The sequence below is a fragment of the Adelges cooleyi genome, unplaced genomic scaffold, assembly GCF_023614345.1.
Source record: "Adelges cooleyi isolate 19-005CV unplaced genomic scaffold, UGA_ACOO_1.1 ACOO_flye_CR_arks_rails_tigmint_CR_PRNA_167, whole genome shotgun sequence".
NCBI classification, from domain to species: Eukaryota; Metazoa; Arthropoda; class Insecta; order Hemiptera; family Adelgidae; genus Adelges; species Adelges cooleyi.
Genome location: NW_026095824.1, coordinates 1932039 through 1948335, shown reverse-complemented (window position 1 = coordinate 1948335; position 16297 = coordinate 1932039). Strand labels below are relative to the sequence as shown.

The window sequence follows — 16297 nt, the reverse complement described above, 5'->3', positions numbered from 1 at the left end:
TTTTATTAATATTATTAAAAAATATTTGTCTCGTTTATCAGATGAATGCGTTTGAACAAAAAGTGTTATGTTAGTTATGACTTATGATAAAGCAAGTCACGCCGTAATTAATTAAAAAGCTCAATTGTGCTTTAATCCAGCAATAAATAAACATATGTATGAAAAGTATCATATAAAGATATTGATATAGTATTACATATCAAAGTAGGTAATTAGTATAAGTTTCTAAAGTACACTATATTTACCGTTTTCACATTGTCAATAACTTTGTCAATCAAACTCTGTCGTATCTTTTCATTTTCCAACTTGATGGAGTTTATATAATTTTCAATATTTTTAGTGTCTTCGTCTTTAGCCTTTTTAATACTCTCAATAATGTTTTTTAAATGGCAAACTTCTTTTGATACGTCCTGCAACTGTTTTTCCTTCTCTGAAAGTTTACCTTCCATGCAGCTCATGGCGGTGACTTTTCTACTCAATTCATTCTGGATAGTTGTTATGACTTCATTATATGCGTTAATTTTTTCATTGCTTTCTTTGGCGGCTAGATCCATTTTTTTACTTAACTGATTCAGCTACACAATTACATAAATATTTGTACTATGTTATTGTAATGTGATCTGTAAATATTTTGATATTTGGGTTGCTGTATTTAATTAAAGCGATAAACGCACTTCATTTACAAGCTTCTTTATGAACAAATTTTATGGGTTCCCGACACCGGAGATTATTACATTAACATATTAGTGAATGCAATTGATATTATAAAAAATATATTGCATATTTTAATTATGTATACAAGAACACAAAACTACTTGTATTTTGAAAATGCTTTTACAGCTTTAAATGCAAAGTATAGATGAGAATATAAATTTATAAAATTTATTTATAACTATGTGTTTTTATTGTCTGTGTAGATAACATTGGTATATTCCATTGTTACCGGAGAAAGCTAAAAAATCTAAACGTTGAGACAATTGAAGAATAAATTCAAGGTCTTTACCTGACATTCGAGTTTAGCTACTGCGTCTTTGGATTTTTTTGATTCCAGTTTTGCTGCTGTTAAATCGTTTTCGAGCACACACAAGTTTTGGTCTTTAATTGATAACAGTTCATTCAGCCGTTCTATGTTTTTGTACTTGGTTTTCACGTCGACCATTAGCTTTTCATACGATTTCGTTAGTCTCCTTTTGTCTTGTTCAAGTTGACAGCATTGGTTTTTCAAATCATCCATCTCGGCTTCGTGTGTACGCCTCAACTGCTCCTCTGCCTTTCTTTCCTCGCGCAAGTTAGAATTCTCCTTTTCAATTTGGACAATTTCGGTTTTGGACAGTTGATATTTATCATAAAGATTTTTGTAGCCTTTGATCAGTTTGCGGAACATGTCTCTTTGATTTTCAACCACTGAATCCAGCCATGTGTTAATATCAGGTAGCCGGCACTCTAGTTCGTCTTCACAGACTAACGATTTCTCCAAAACCAACTTTCTACATTGCTCCAAAAACCTTTCTACTTGGTCAATATCTTTGTTCGGTTCGTCATTGTTGTGCTCTTCTCCTAATTCCATTCCTGTAAAACCTTTACCGTGGCCCGTCCTTGTGTTGTCATTCATAGTAGACGCTATTGTGTTATTTACATTAAAGTGTATGTGCGTTAAAAATATGTAAAATGTCACAAAAATGTGACTATTGAATTGTACGTACTTATGTATTTAGATTGTTAGCATGGCAACGACAGTGCTGTTATCAATGTAAACGACCAAATCAATTCAAAGTAGGATCTACGCAAAAATAAATCTCAATTGCATTTCTGATGATGGAAAATAATACATCGACATTCTGAATTTACCTCCAATGATATGAAAGCATGTTTTTAAACTTTGTTTAGCCGATTAGTTTTGTTTCTTCTTATTACTTTGGGCCGTCTTGCCCTCGTCTAATGTTATATCAATCGCCCCAAATAAATAGAAAAACAAAACTCTTTAAATCATACAAATAGATGGTCTTGTCCTTTATTTAATATTTATTTTCCGTTGTATAATATATTGAATATACTTTTTGACAAACCCCACGAGAACGCTGTTCTTGAAAAACGGCTGTTATTAATATTGGTAAGAATCAATTGTTTGTATTGGAATGTACTATAAGAAGTTTTTGTTGTTGTGTTATTCTACTCATTTATATTAGTGTATATGGACGTTAAAAGTATTCGAACCATCTTTCTTTGTCTCACAAAAAAATAATTTACTACATTTTAGTTTTTTGTTTTTAGGCTTTATCAAACATATATCAAGGGATACATGTATTTGCCCTCATAGGTACCTACTATGGAAAAAATTTAATTTTTAATTTCTAACATAATTTCTAATATTTTTTAACCGATAATTTTGTATATAAAGTCTACTCGAAACAAACAAATTATTAAACTTTTGAAACTAATGTACGACAATTTTGATGTAGTCGAACGCTGTAGTTTTAATGCAAACACTAAAACGACTACACACAACAATATTAATATTATTAAAGTATTCGTTAATATTTGGTTAGCGTGTGTCGTTTAATTTACCCCGAGGGTAGTTCCCGCCAACCTGTTGCGCCTTTAATTAATTATTTATATCGAAACATTCTATCTTTAACCCCAGCGACAATCGAATTAATTCATTATATAAAAGCTTTTGTCGGTATTTTTTTTTTTTGGTCGTGTTGAAAAATAGAGCTAAACGGTGGTTAAACACAATACATGTAATATTTATTAAAAACAACAAAAGTGCGGCTCCGACCTTTTTTATTTGATTTTATGTTTCCGTCCTTTTTATTTACCGTAGTAGTTATTATAATAGTATTAGGTATTATAAAATTATAACTGTCACACTTATTATTATTTGTGTATGTTTATGGGACAAGTGCAGACTCTCGTCGAGATTTGCATATTATCATAATTCATAAATGAACATAATATATAGTTAGACGGTATGTATATATTGATATCGTACATATACCTATATACATTTCAACAGCTCATGAATCATTAACAATAATCAGTACTATCTTGAGGTTCACGGGGGGGGGGGGGAAATGCCACGACCCGAAATAAACGGCGCCAGTACTTTACAGTATACACTATTGTAAAGTACTGACATAAAGTATTATGCTTTATGTCGAATGGCATGTACAACCTGTGTAAGCGGAACGCTACCGGCTACGGAATCCACGGTTTAAGCACGGAGCTACACAAGTGTACATTTTTAATAGTACACACATTTGCAAGACATCTTGAATGCGGTACAGAAACTTGTTTCGACACAAAAAAAAAATTATACATGTAACCGTTATTCTATTCTTGAAAATATAAATCAATAAATCTAAACTTATTTTTTACATCAAATCCGGTTTTAAAGCGTTCAGATTAAGGACTTTCTAAATCTGGTGATTAGATAGCGGTCGGCTGATTTTTTTTAAACAATACTCAAAGAAAGACGTTTTGACGGCCGATAAGAAAATCGATTCTGCTTGGGCGGGTGGAATAATAATTGTTGCTGTGGGGCACTGGCCGGTCACCGGGGAAGCTATACGATATAGTGACAAAATATCGGCGTAAACTCTTCTATTCCATTGTTGGCTAACAAGGACAAATCGCTTCACGACCCACACCAGAGCTCGCGGAATGTGTGGCCCGAGTACCGCACAAAAGGTCTCCGGGAAATCTGAAATGCATTTAACATGACGTTGCGGTCAACCCAAGTAAAACGCATGGATTTTAATTTTATAACCATCACTTTAAGTAAAGCAAAAATAAAAAAGTCTGCAATACATGATAAATTTGTCGTCTAATGCCAACATATAATAACATAATAATAATATCATTTATCCATATTATATTATGCATATATATACAGGGTGTCCCATTTTAAAATACTAATCGATTTTTCTCTAAAAATACTGATCCAATCAAATAGTTGCCTATTAGAGACTTTTAGAGTACAAAAGGGGACATTATAAAAAATTAAAAAATAGGGTCCAAAATTCAAAATGGCCGACTTACGGTCAAAAATATGTTTTTTTTAAATGGAAACCATGTATTTTTTGCTAAACAAACAAATGTTCTTATCAAAACTAACAACTTTTGTAGGAAAATTTTTTCGAAAAACCCATAATTTGTAAATTAAGTATCTTTAGCTATTTTTAGTTTTGATATTTTATTTTTATGCATATGGTAACCTTGTCATGTGTAGTAACCTTGGTATGTGTGGTAACTTTGGTTTGTGTGGTAACCATGGTATGTGTGGTAACCGTGGTATGTTTATAATTTCCTAACCTAACCTAACCTTACCATTACATTATCATTATCTTTATCGTTAACGTTATCCTCTTTTCTGTGTATCACAAAGACAAAACCCATGGTTATCACACATACCAAGGTTACCACACATACCAAGGTACTACACATGACAAGGTTACCATATGCATAAAAATAAAATATCAAAACTAAAAATAGCTAAAGATACTTAATTTACAAATTATGGGTTTTACCATTTAAATTATGGGTTTTTCGAAAAAAATGTCCTACAAAAGTTGTTAGTTTTGATAAGAACATTTGTTTGTTTAACAAAAAATACATGGTTTCCATTTGAAAAAAACATGCTTTTGACCGTAAGTCAGCCATTTTGAATTTTGGACCCTATTTTTAAAACTTTTATAACGTCCCCCTTTGTACTCTAAAAGTCTTTAATAAGCAACTTATTGATTGGATAAGTATTTTTGGAGAAAAATCGATTAGTATTTTAAAATGGGACACCCTGTATATCCTGAAGTATTCTGTAATCACACCCGACTGAATCAAGCTAAAGCTAAATCCCGCTATTGTTACAGGTTAACTTAAAACAAGGCTCGGATTTTACTAAAAACGCTAAATTATAGCGCCCTTAATCGAAAATAAAAATTACTATTCTAATAATAAACCTTGTCTTTTACTGGAGATTTAATTAGCAATCTATCGTTGAATCTAAAATTTAAAAATATCATCATTCATATATGTTAATTCTGAGAAACCTATTTTTCCTGATGAGAAAACTATGACTGGAGGGTGTTCAGTAGGTTTTGTAAATTCATTATTTATACAATATTACTTGTCAGATTGAATTGCTAGTATTATATTTGTATTGTGTTTTCAATGGAAAATTACACACATCTTTCTATTGTGTATCACAACTTGTGACAAAAAAAAAGTTCCATTCGAATTAAAAAATACTAAATAAAAACAAATTTGCACAATGACTAGCTAATTATTCTATTTACGAGACACATTATAAACACTACAAAGCTTTTAAAACGGGACGTTAAAAATAAAACATAAATTATTCCTGCTTTTCACTAGACCATATTTCCGTTCTCGCCAGATGCTATAAATCTATACTGCGAGTCACGAGTATGTTCGAATGATTTAAACTTAAGCGATAGGATTTATAACTTTGCTCTATATATATATATATATATATATATAACACAATCCGAGAAACTGCTCCTCCCTAAACACAAGATAGAATGTTACTACAAAAAAAAAATATATATATTTTTACAACTTATGATTTTTTCGAAATGCATTATTATTATTTCTATGTAGTAACTGTACAGAATAATTTTTATCACCAGCCCGATCTAAATGTTTGTATTTGTTTGGCAAAAATTTAAAGCAACTGACTAAATGATGACACATTTCTATAATCAGGAAAAGCTAAGAAAAATAAGTTTACATTTTCCAATCAGTAAAATATACATGTATAGTTCAAAGTAATAGTGTATTTGACTAAAAGCGAGTGAAAATTAAAAATATATATATTTTGTCATTTACACTCACAACTAAACTTTCAAGAAGCAAATTGTTCGGTCAAATCGTTATTGCCATGGGTTTGACCTAGCCTAACGTGAATTTGTGACATCAAAAGAAGAGCGGGATTGGTAGGAGACGACAAGCGAGGGTAGGAGAAAAGAAAAGAAATACAATGATAAAATATTTTTAAAAGAAAACTTTAACCGCAAAAAATAATACACTGTTTTACTGTTTGGGGTGCGCGCGTATATGGGCAACAATGTTAACAACACGTCGACTGGGTCTATACAAATTCTAATTGGTCGACTACCGGTTTTGTAAAAGTAGAGTGTATAGCCTGTAATCGGCAAATTACTGAGGCTGAGCGGGGGGGGTTCCCGTGTGAAAACGAATTTTTCAAATCGATTAACACTCTCCGTTTTGCAATGGCTCGCTAACGAGTTTTGACCGTGTTTTAATATTGTAATGCAAGTGTGCCGCACGCTGGGTTAATTTCGCGCGCTGTACGAGGCGACGTTTTTGATACTTGCGAAAAGCGCGACACGGACGGAGGAAGCTGGTGTATACAAATTACTAGAGAGAGAGATCTTTGGCGCTCTAAACGACGTCATTAACTACCGTTGCACGCCGTGCCCTACTACGGTAATCCTCGCTCCGAGAACGTGTTTTACAAACAAAACACGCCGTTATCGATTAACGCACACGGTAGTCCGAGATCGCCCTAAACAGTGCCATTGAAGTGTATATCGCACGCTTATTATGTACACGTCGAGCACCGGCCATAATACGGATACAACGACAATTTCGTTTGTACAGAACAAGACTAACGTGTAAAGGCACCACCATAGTAAGGTAGTAAGGTACGGCTTACTACCTATACGATAATAATGCTACAGACTATACAACATCTTGGACATCTGTACAATTGGTGTTTTTATTTATTTTTTAAAAGCAGCTACTCGCTACAAAGTACCGCCGAATTGGAAATAGCTTTTACCGTTTCACTACTAAACCAAAAGGAAAATCAAATTTTACCAAGACAAAATTTGGACTTGGACGTGGAATGCCCTATATACATAATGTATTCAATGGGATAAAAAAAAAAACCGTGTCACGCTGATGGAGCTGATTTTTCATAGCTCCGAGTCCAGTCAAACTAACGTTCTCCTCATTTGGCCTTTTCTACCGAGTTGCTGCTACCTTCACGATAAAACGCTTGCCTTTGACTTACACCGACGTTTTAATCGTCATATTATTGTACTATAATATTTCTATTAATGTGTGTTGTGCCCGCACTACAAAGGACAGACGCGTTGTCGTTTGAACATATCTTTAATTATCATAACCGTATATGCACGTGCGTACATCCTCCTTTTTAGTTTGATTGTATATAATATAATAACGGTGTGTACATTTAATTATAACCGAAATAAACACCAAAGACGACGACGGTGACGCGTCGCGCAATAATTAAACCGGATCGTTCCACGTGCGCAATTTAATCTAAATGTCTACACAGAAGGCGTTTGAGCGTGCACGCCGTTTGTTGTCCGAGAATCATTGAATTAAATCCAATGCGCGTCCGGAGCAGTAAAAAGTTTAAAAAATACAACACACGCACGCTGATTGTTTAGTGGAGCCGTTTGGAGGGCAAAAAACAACAAGCGGGACTCCAAAAAAAAAATCTTTTCGCTCTTAACCGCGCGCCTCGGCCGGTGACCATTGAATTATTAATAGTGTATGTTGGCCGTGTAAAGACCACGGTTTTTATTATGTGCCCCGCAGCTCCTTTTAGCGAAACCATTTTATTATCATCAGCTCCGGCGCAGAGGTATTTTACGACCGCAAAGCCCGCCGTCGTGGTGCTCGGGTCCGCAAATGAATAATAAGTGAACCGCCGCGCGCCGGCGTGTCCCTCGGCTGACTTTTATAAATATTATAATAATAAAATATATATATATATATATAGCCAATCCCGCAGGGTTCTTTTCAGCTGCCCCCGCGCCAATTGTCGTGGGGTTGGTCGCTAATACACACTTACATTTCTCACAATAAGCGAGCGCCAGTAAATATAATAACACAGTTATATGTATACTAACACAAGCGCGACGGTAATCCGATGCCCTTGGAGACGCTCGCATGTTCTCAGAGCAAACATAATGTACTATATTAGTATATAAATACATTGTCACGTTCCCCGGGTAAACAGTAATTATTACTGTACGATTTGAGCACGGTCCCATTCTCCCCCATTCGAATTTGCAAAACATATAGATATATACATAGGATAACGTTTATTTACACAGAGTATAACTTAAAAACTACTGCGTTAGGTATAAAATAAAATTAGCTTGGATCTTGATATATTTTTTGTCCATTATTTGTTGCGATATAGTAAAACGCTTTGTATGTAAACGTCTTAAAATTAACCTAACGTTGTGTTAAAACATGTACCTAACATATTATGTGTTATGAATCGATAAACATATGATTTAAACTACATGAGTTCAGCCTCAAATTTTTCATATATATAAATCGATAGACCATATAAATATATTAATTGTAAATGTTTATAATGTGGTTGTTCTTGTGCATTGAATAAAAAAAAAGTACAAAATATATTAATTTAAATTTTGTTAAGACTAAAGAATAACAAAGAAATACACTAAAAAAAAAAGTTACAAAACAATTTTGTCATTGGCTTTATCGATTTAATTCTATTGTCGACTGAACATTTTGTTACACCAACTATTTTATTTAACTGAACCACTAAAATCCCAAAATTACAATGTTGGTATCAATGAAAATAAGCAGAGGCAAAATACAATTTGTACGATAAACAGACTCTGTTGCTGTCGGTTTTTTAAGTTTATAACTAAACGTTAAGGTTATAAAAAAAACCGGTCATTTTCTCTGACAAAATTTGAATAAAATGGCAATTTAGTATATTGGTATAAATCTGCTTTATATGTACACAGATAATAATTATTAACGATTGATTAAAGTAAATTATATATTCAATCCCGAGATATTATCTCGAAGTGCCAACTGTTGTCTAAAAATATCGAATAATACAATTTCAGCGATGTCCGTGAAATAAATACAATTGAAAAAACTTATTCAACAGTGCAGCAGTGCTCTGCGAGGACGACGGAAGTGACAAGTTGGCGGACCCTATTTACATTTGTCGGACTGTCTTAGAACTGTCCCGGCTTACTCCCTTATCGCTTTATTTTCTCACTAGAAGTCTAGATTGCAAATAATGACCTCTACGATGCGAACAAGCGAGAGCTTTTGACTATTGGAGAATCGGATGCGCTATAGGAAGTTAAAAGAAACTGACTAGTTGTAAGTGAGTAAAAAAAAAAGGCTGTATACCATTTTTTAAAGTAGCGACTACGATTTTTTGAACTACACGTTTCGTTATTCGCGTAGTTAAGGCGCTTTGGGTATGCAAAATAGACCCATCGGTGTATTCGAAGTAAGGTCGACCGTTTATATCGTAATAAGCTTTTTAGTTTTTCTACTTCGTTACATTTTACTAAACAGTATTTATACGTTGTTATATTTTATTAATGTCATAAATTAGTAGTTGGGGGGGGAGGGATGTTCAACTTTTATGTAAAATGAATTAGGCTTTGATTAAATCGAAATGATTATTATTATATCTAAACAAATAAACAAGATATAGTCTCTGTTATTTTTTCAAGTAAGTGGTCTTGCTTGTTTCGAAAATACAAACTAAAACACCGCTAAATGTAAATGTTATTGAAATGTCAAATAAAGAAAGACGTACATTTGAAGTCTGCTTAGGCAGTTATGGGAAACGTACTACTGCTGCTATAGAGCATATAGTCATTGTTTTGTAGTAATAATAAATTGAACGACATGGACGACAGACGATCGTTTACAAAAGCAAATGACCAAAAATATGATAGCTTTAATTTATAAAAAAAAAGGAACTAGAACCGGACACACCTGACTTACTATAACGGACGCCTAATGACAAAAGATGAAGTAAAAAAAATACGAGGTACTTGATGTAACCAACTGAATCAAAGATATTATCGCCGAACGAACAAAACATGAGAGCCAACGAGGCGAATTTTATAAAACGGAATGCGTACCGTGCACCGGATAATACAGGGTTCTTTTCCCACGAACCACTCAATATCTCATAGGGTTTAATAAGAAATAAAAAAATTGTTTTTCATATTGTTGTTATACAATGTGATCTCAATTTTTCATATTTGTTTTTTGTTTTACCCCTCTCCCAATTTACTTTTTTTGATAGCAACTCTTAAAGCTTAAATTTTTCGGCTCGTTATTATATATTCAATTCTACTTGAGAGCAGATAGTTAATTTATCGGTGCTTAGGGTCTAAAAGGGCCAATGTTGGTAAACGTAAAAGGGTATGAATATTGGCAATAATCAGTTATACATGTGTTAATTAAAACATTTTTTATGTGTTTAATATTATTCTTGAGTAAAACATTTTGAACATTTTCTTGTTTTGGATTTCCTAATTGTTATTATTGATAACTTGTTTTTTTGTTGTTTTTTTAAATAATAATATTAACTATAAAATATTACATTTTATTCGGAATTATTAGCTACTTACGAACGTTTCGAAAGTTGATTGCATTTACAAAATAGTTTTCAAACTTTTCGAAGAATAAAGTTCATATTGTAACCAGGCTTATCCTGTAAACTTGTTGTTTATTATATTAGTATTAAATACCAGATGCCTCATTTTATCTCATCTTGTTATGTAAAATTATTGTTTCTGTCGTTTTAATTAACTCAACAGTTAACTTTTACTTTTAGATCTATATACAGTTGCAAACATGAATAAATTTATAATGATTATCGCACCCGTGTGTTTACATAACAGTATCTGCTTACATTTGCTTCGTTTTGTACATTACAGAGATTCAACGAATTCAACAGACTTTACACGAAAAATGTTTTGTAAAAAAATTTACATTTGAACCCCAACTCCGCAGAGGTAAATTTTGAGAAAACTATACATACTGCTTGCTTTAATTTATGACCTAAGTTGCACAGAAACTCAGTGTGAATTTTTTTAAAAAAAATTTATCGGATGGTTTTAGGCAATTATGATTTCGTTCAATGTATGACATTCTAAAATACATTATGAAACTTTTACCCGTCCCTCTACCAATCTGAATATAAATGGCCGTGTGCTCCATATGGAAGGCTTTTGGTGTTTATTTCATGTATCCACGTTTTTCTTTTTTAGCTTTTTTTCCTTCACCTCTTACTACCGCAGCAAGAAACAAGATTTATTTTTTCCGAATCAAACATTTTCTTTGTCTAATATATTTTATTCGTAAATATTATTATTAATATAAAATACTAAAACGCGCCGTTATTAAATAAACTGCACGCCTTTTGCACTGTTTTCTATAGGAAAATCATAATTGCATAGTTAATGCAGGACAGCTTCCTGAGGGGGAACAATAATGCCTGTTCAAACGTTCAAATGTCAGACCGTGGTTTATTATTGAGTTAAAGAGGTACTCGAAGAACAACATAATATATAGACGGGCGTTTCAACGTCACTGGTCGGTGAAACAAGTTACAAACGGTCAGATATAAAATATATACGTGCTCATACACTCGTGCACGTGTTTACAGAGAAAATAAAATATTTTGTTCGACATGGTCGCGCGTAAATACTTACCGGTGGACGGTGAAAGCCTAAGCCGAAATAGGTCTGCTCAAAACATATTGTACGTAATGTGTGTTGAAAGGGGGGCAAAGAGACCTCAGGGAAAATACCTATACAGCCAACACTCGAGTTCTGCCGACTTGACGGGTTCTCCGAAAATCAACTATACACACGTATACACGTTTCGTTGTAATATAACAATAATTAAAGTTTACAATGTTTAAATTCCGGCGCAAAGCTGAAAAATAACGAGAATTTGTTGAGATAATAGAATGTTTAGCTCGTGTAACTTGTTGAAAAAAGAGCAAAACAAACCTGAAATCTCGGATGGAGATTTGGCTAGTCCGAGACGTGTAAAAGATATCGAATAAGTTGGCTACACATTGTACAGCGATTAGGAAATAAAAGTATTTTTTAAATGCCTAGAAATTAATAAGAGCGCAAAATAAATTCGAGCAAAAACATTTGATAGTGAACTAAACCAACTTAGTTTTTTTTATTAGAATAATATATTCCCAGTACGAGTATTGTCGATCACCGTTAATATATTTACCGTTGTCGGCTTTGAATATCATGTTGTGGACTTTGTCTATTATACATAAATTTAGTCTATCTCATATTATATCGTAAGGAGATTTTAGATTGGCAATAATCATTATTCAAGAGCCAGCAGACTAAAGCATGTTCCATGTTTTATCATTTTTTGCCGTTGGGCTTTAAGTAGACTGTAACTGTTTTTTGTTTTTTTCAAGCCAAATTTATAATTTCTTCTCCAAAATCGGGCCGTGTTTTCTCGGTTTTACAATAATGATTACTATTGTTGTAGTAATATTAAGCACACAATAATACATAATACCGTTGTCGACAGTATTGTAATGCGCTGTAAATCTTTTCGACGAATCGCGGTCGGGTGCCTCCGGGGCGAGTGCGGAGACGGCGTTCAATTTGCTTATAATTCCCATTACACTTTGAACGCGGTAAACGTGTCCAGGGCCGGGAGAAGAACATAATATAATTGACAAAACTGCGGTAACAAAGTTTGTAAAATACTATATTATACCCACTACCGCGGCGGTGTTGACGGTTGTAATGAACCGTGAAAGGTGCGATGGAAAAGCAGAAGGTGTGCAATAGCAGAAGGACGGAGAGCTGGTGGCGTTTGTGTGAAACTTTGCAGAGAGGTGCGAGAATTGTAATTGGAACGGAATGGCAGAGCAGAACGATTTGATTGGCCAAGTACATAATTTTTGATAAAGTCCCCCGTTGCCGCCGGGAGGCAGGCGAATCGTTTCCATAATATTATTAAACGAAATGTGTATGGCCTATATGCGTCCCAGAAGGGGATGCGGAGAAAATAATAAACGGGTTTATTGAAATTAAGCCACGAGAAATGAACAATACTAATTATCGTTGTATTGTATTATCGTACAACTGCGCGAGAACCGCTAAAACATAATTTAATAAAACATTTTTTTTTTTTTTTTTTATCTATCTCGACCTCTGCGTGCAATAGATGTATGTGAATGCGACAGAAAAAACAAACGAAAAAAAACAATTCCGGTCGAATACATACAAAATAGGGTACACCACGTCGTGACTTGTCCATGACAACGTTTCCTAGGTTAATTCAAAATAGATGTATTCAGGAAATTTCAAAGGACCGTTGTACCCTTATACAAAATATGCTACAACAAAAGTTCTTAATAATTTGTTCTGATTTTACGACCCCTTTGAGATTTATTTTGTAGTCGACGTGGCTTTATATTTTTCCGAGTATACTTACCGAGTAACTTAAATTTCAACATAAAGTGTTCTCAGTGTAGACTAGGGAAGTCGTGGTTAAGCAGGTATATGTATATACACATACAATTTGATGTATAAAAGCTTAAATCAATAACTGTCTTATTATTATTTCATATTTTGTGCAAGACATTTAGTATTATTATATTTTTATCTCTGCTTGCAATACTAAAACCATCTATCAATTGAGCAATTTTTATTTAAACACTGTAGTCAATAAGCTGTATTGACATTCGTCTTACCATAAATAGTATTAAACAAATTCTATTAAGTATGAAATATAAATTGTAAGAATGTGCTTTAAATGTAAACTATGTTATTGGTACATAATATTATACAAAAGGTTTCTGAAAAATTAAGTTGACAAAAGTATTGAGATTGGAATCGCACTATATAGGAACTGTTTGCATCCTACTTTAAGTAAGCAACAAAGTTGGAAATCGTTTGGTCAGCATCCAAGTAAAAAAAAAATCATTTAAACCATTGGGAAAGTCGATTGGTAAGGTATATCTAAAAAGTGCTTACTATAAAGCCGAACACATTTAGATGTGTTTGATGGGAAGAGAGATAAAACAAAAAAAAAAGATAGTTATCATAAATACCTTTATTATGTATACAAAAATATATATATAGGGACATGTATTAATAATATAATATACCTACGGGAAAGAACCATTTTGTGTGCATAACTTGTTTTGCATGAAAACAGTACTGTAAAATATTTTATATTTTGTCTGATATTTTAATTTGTAACTCGATAACCTTTTTAAATCCCAAAGTAAATAAAAACCTTTTGCTTTATTATCAGTTTTAATGTTAGAACTTACAAAAAAAACCACATTATGATTATTTTATACTATAGTATGTATCAAAGATTTAGCGAAATATTAGATTTGTACATAAGACATAAAATGTGACTTCCAAACTTTGCCATCTCAGTAGGTTATTATTATACGTTAACTCGACTTACGGTCATCTAAGTCCGTGTAACGATACAGACATAACATGTAGTTGCTGTGTCCTATAGTATAGGCAGGAAACGGAAGTCGATAACGGCTATTGGCGACTGCAATGCTGTCCCATTTTCAGTCGATATCCTAAAAGTTTGGTCAACCCGAAGTGAATAATCACGTCTAACCTGCTGAGCTTCGGTTGGGTTAGTTAGGTCAACAGAAAACGACACGGGTCTCTCTCGAAAACGTCGACGCCCTTAAAATATAAGTAAAAAGTTTTTTGTTTTTTTTTTTACTTGGCACTGAATTTAGTTTCATTCGTTCTCTGGCCTCGGTCCAGTTTTAGGATGAGAAAGAATATATATAATCGGAAAAGGTAATTTTCTGACTTTTACTGTAAACGCTAATAAACTTGCTTTTAGATCGATATAAACAATTGTAAATGAATTCACACGAAAACACTTTATTTCAACAAAAAGTATAATATAATATATTGGATATTATGTATATTTTTAAAGTGTTTTAATTGGCGTAATAGTCTTCAGAATATTGTTTGTAGAACTTGACAAAGCCCTCATCTTAATTAAAAAATATTTCTAGTTTTTACCGACTAAGAAATATAATTAAATTAAACTTTCACTAAGTTAGAGACTAACTTTTCATAATACAATTATTTAAAAAAAGGGGGGGGGGAAGTACAGACAGTTTTGTACATTCATGCATTTTATTTGTGCGATTCAAAAACACTAGAAAAAAAAAGAACAACGTACAAAAAAACGTTCAAAGTAGGTGTTAAATTTTTCTTTTTTGATAAAGAAAATACGCCTTACTTGTTATTTCAACTTAACGGCCGAAAAACGAAGGAGGAAAATACTAAATTTGTTTAAATTAATAACACTCGAGAAAGTGGCAGTTAGTTGTCGTATTTAACCAAGTTTCCAAGTACAATCATTCTTTGGCCGTCAAAATACTAACAAAAATAAGATGTATCTTTTTTTTTCCAATCTCGATTACGACCTGGATTGGCCTTGACGCTGCTCAATGAATTTATCTTGGTTTTCTATAATTTTTCAAACTGCCTTCGAAACTTTTTTACCTGGTCTTTATAATACACTTTCTTACTCTACAACATAATAAACTTCTACGCATTAAGTGATATAATAATATAGTTTTTATCAAAACATTTTCAGAAAAAAAAAGTTATTCATAACAACATTGTTTACAAGACTGGAATTTATTAAGTACTGTAATCTTCTAAGACAAATAATTAAAAGTACACTTATACTACTCAATAGATAATGTAAATTATAGGAATACACAGCTTTCAGCTCAAAATCTGGATTTTCAGGTTCAATTTGTTTTCTATCAAAGTTAAAAAATACAATTTTTTAAACACTTTAAACATAAGTAGGTAAGTAAATATTTTGTAACAGAAGTTTTATACTTGATTAAAAATAAATATAATCGAAAACCCGGATAATCAGTTTAATCCGTTCAAACTTCCTAATCCATAGTTAATATTTACAAAAATCGGTATAAATTTATTTGCGGTCAAGTAAACTAAATTTTGATACAAGTCCATAAAATTTGTTAGTTTACATATTGATTGTGGCATTTGTATAATTCCCATTTTATGTCATAATATTATATTTAAGACTTTATATTACATATTATATTATCAAATAAGTATATTTTTGTTGTTCACTGAGCTGACGGATTACTTTTGTTTGGATTCTTAATAACGAGATTACCTTAGTCCGCGGTAGGCTTATCTGGCAATCTTGACGCGTTATTCGCTTTATGTGAAAAAAAACAAAAAAAAAAAATATACAAACGCACGAAGACACGATAACGGTTAAGAAATAACACCTTGTTAGAAGGTTTAGTAGAAATCATGTTAACAAAATATTAACAGCAATTATGTTGTTTACGTCTCCGTTGAACGGGCGAAGAATAATGATGGTAATACCAAGAAAACTTAAGTGATGTGACGTCGCCTTGTCTACCCGAGGATTTCACGGT

At 32.7% G+C, this 16297-nt stretch overlaps 1 protein-coding gene across 5 annotated transcripts in view; it reads left to right on the top strand.

Moving 5' to 3' along the window:
- The window catches only part of LOC126832754 (protein artichoke-like), a 127058-nt gene that overhangs the window by 68340 nt on the left and 42421 nt on the right, over positions 1-16297 (top strand). The window lies entirely within an intron of this gene.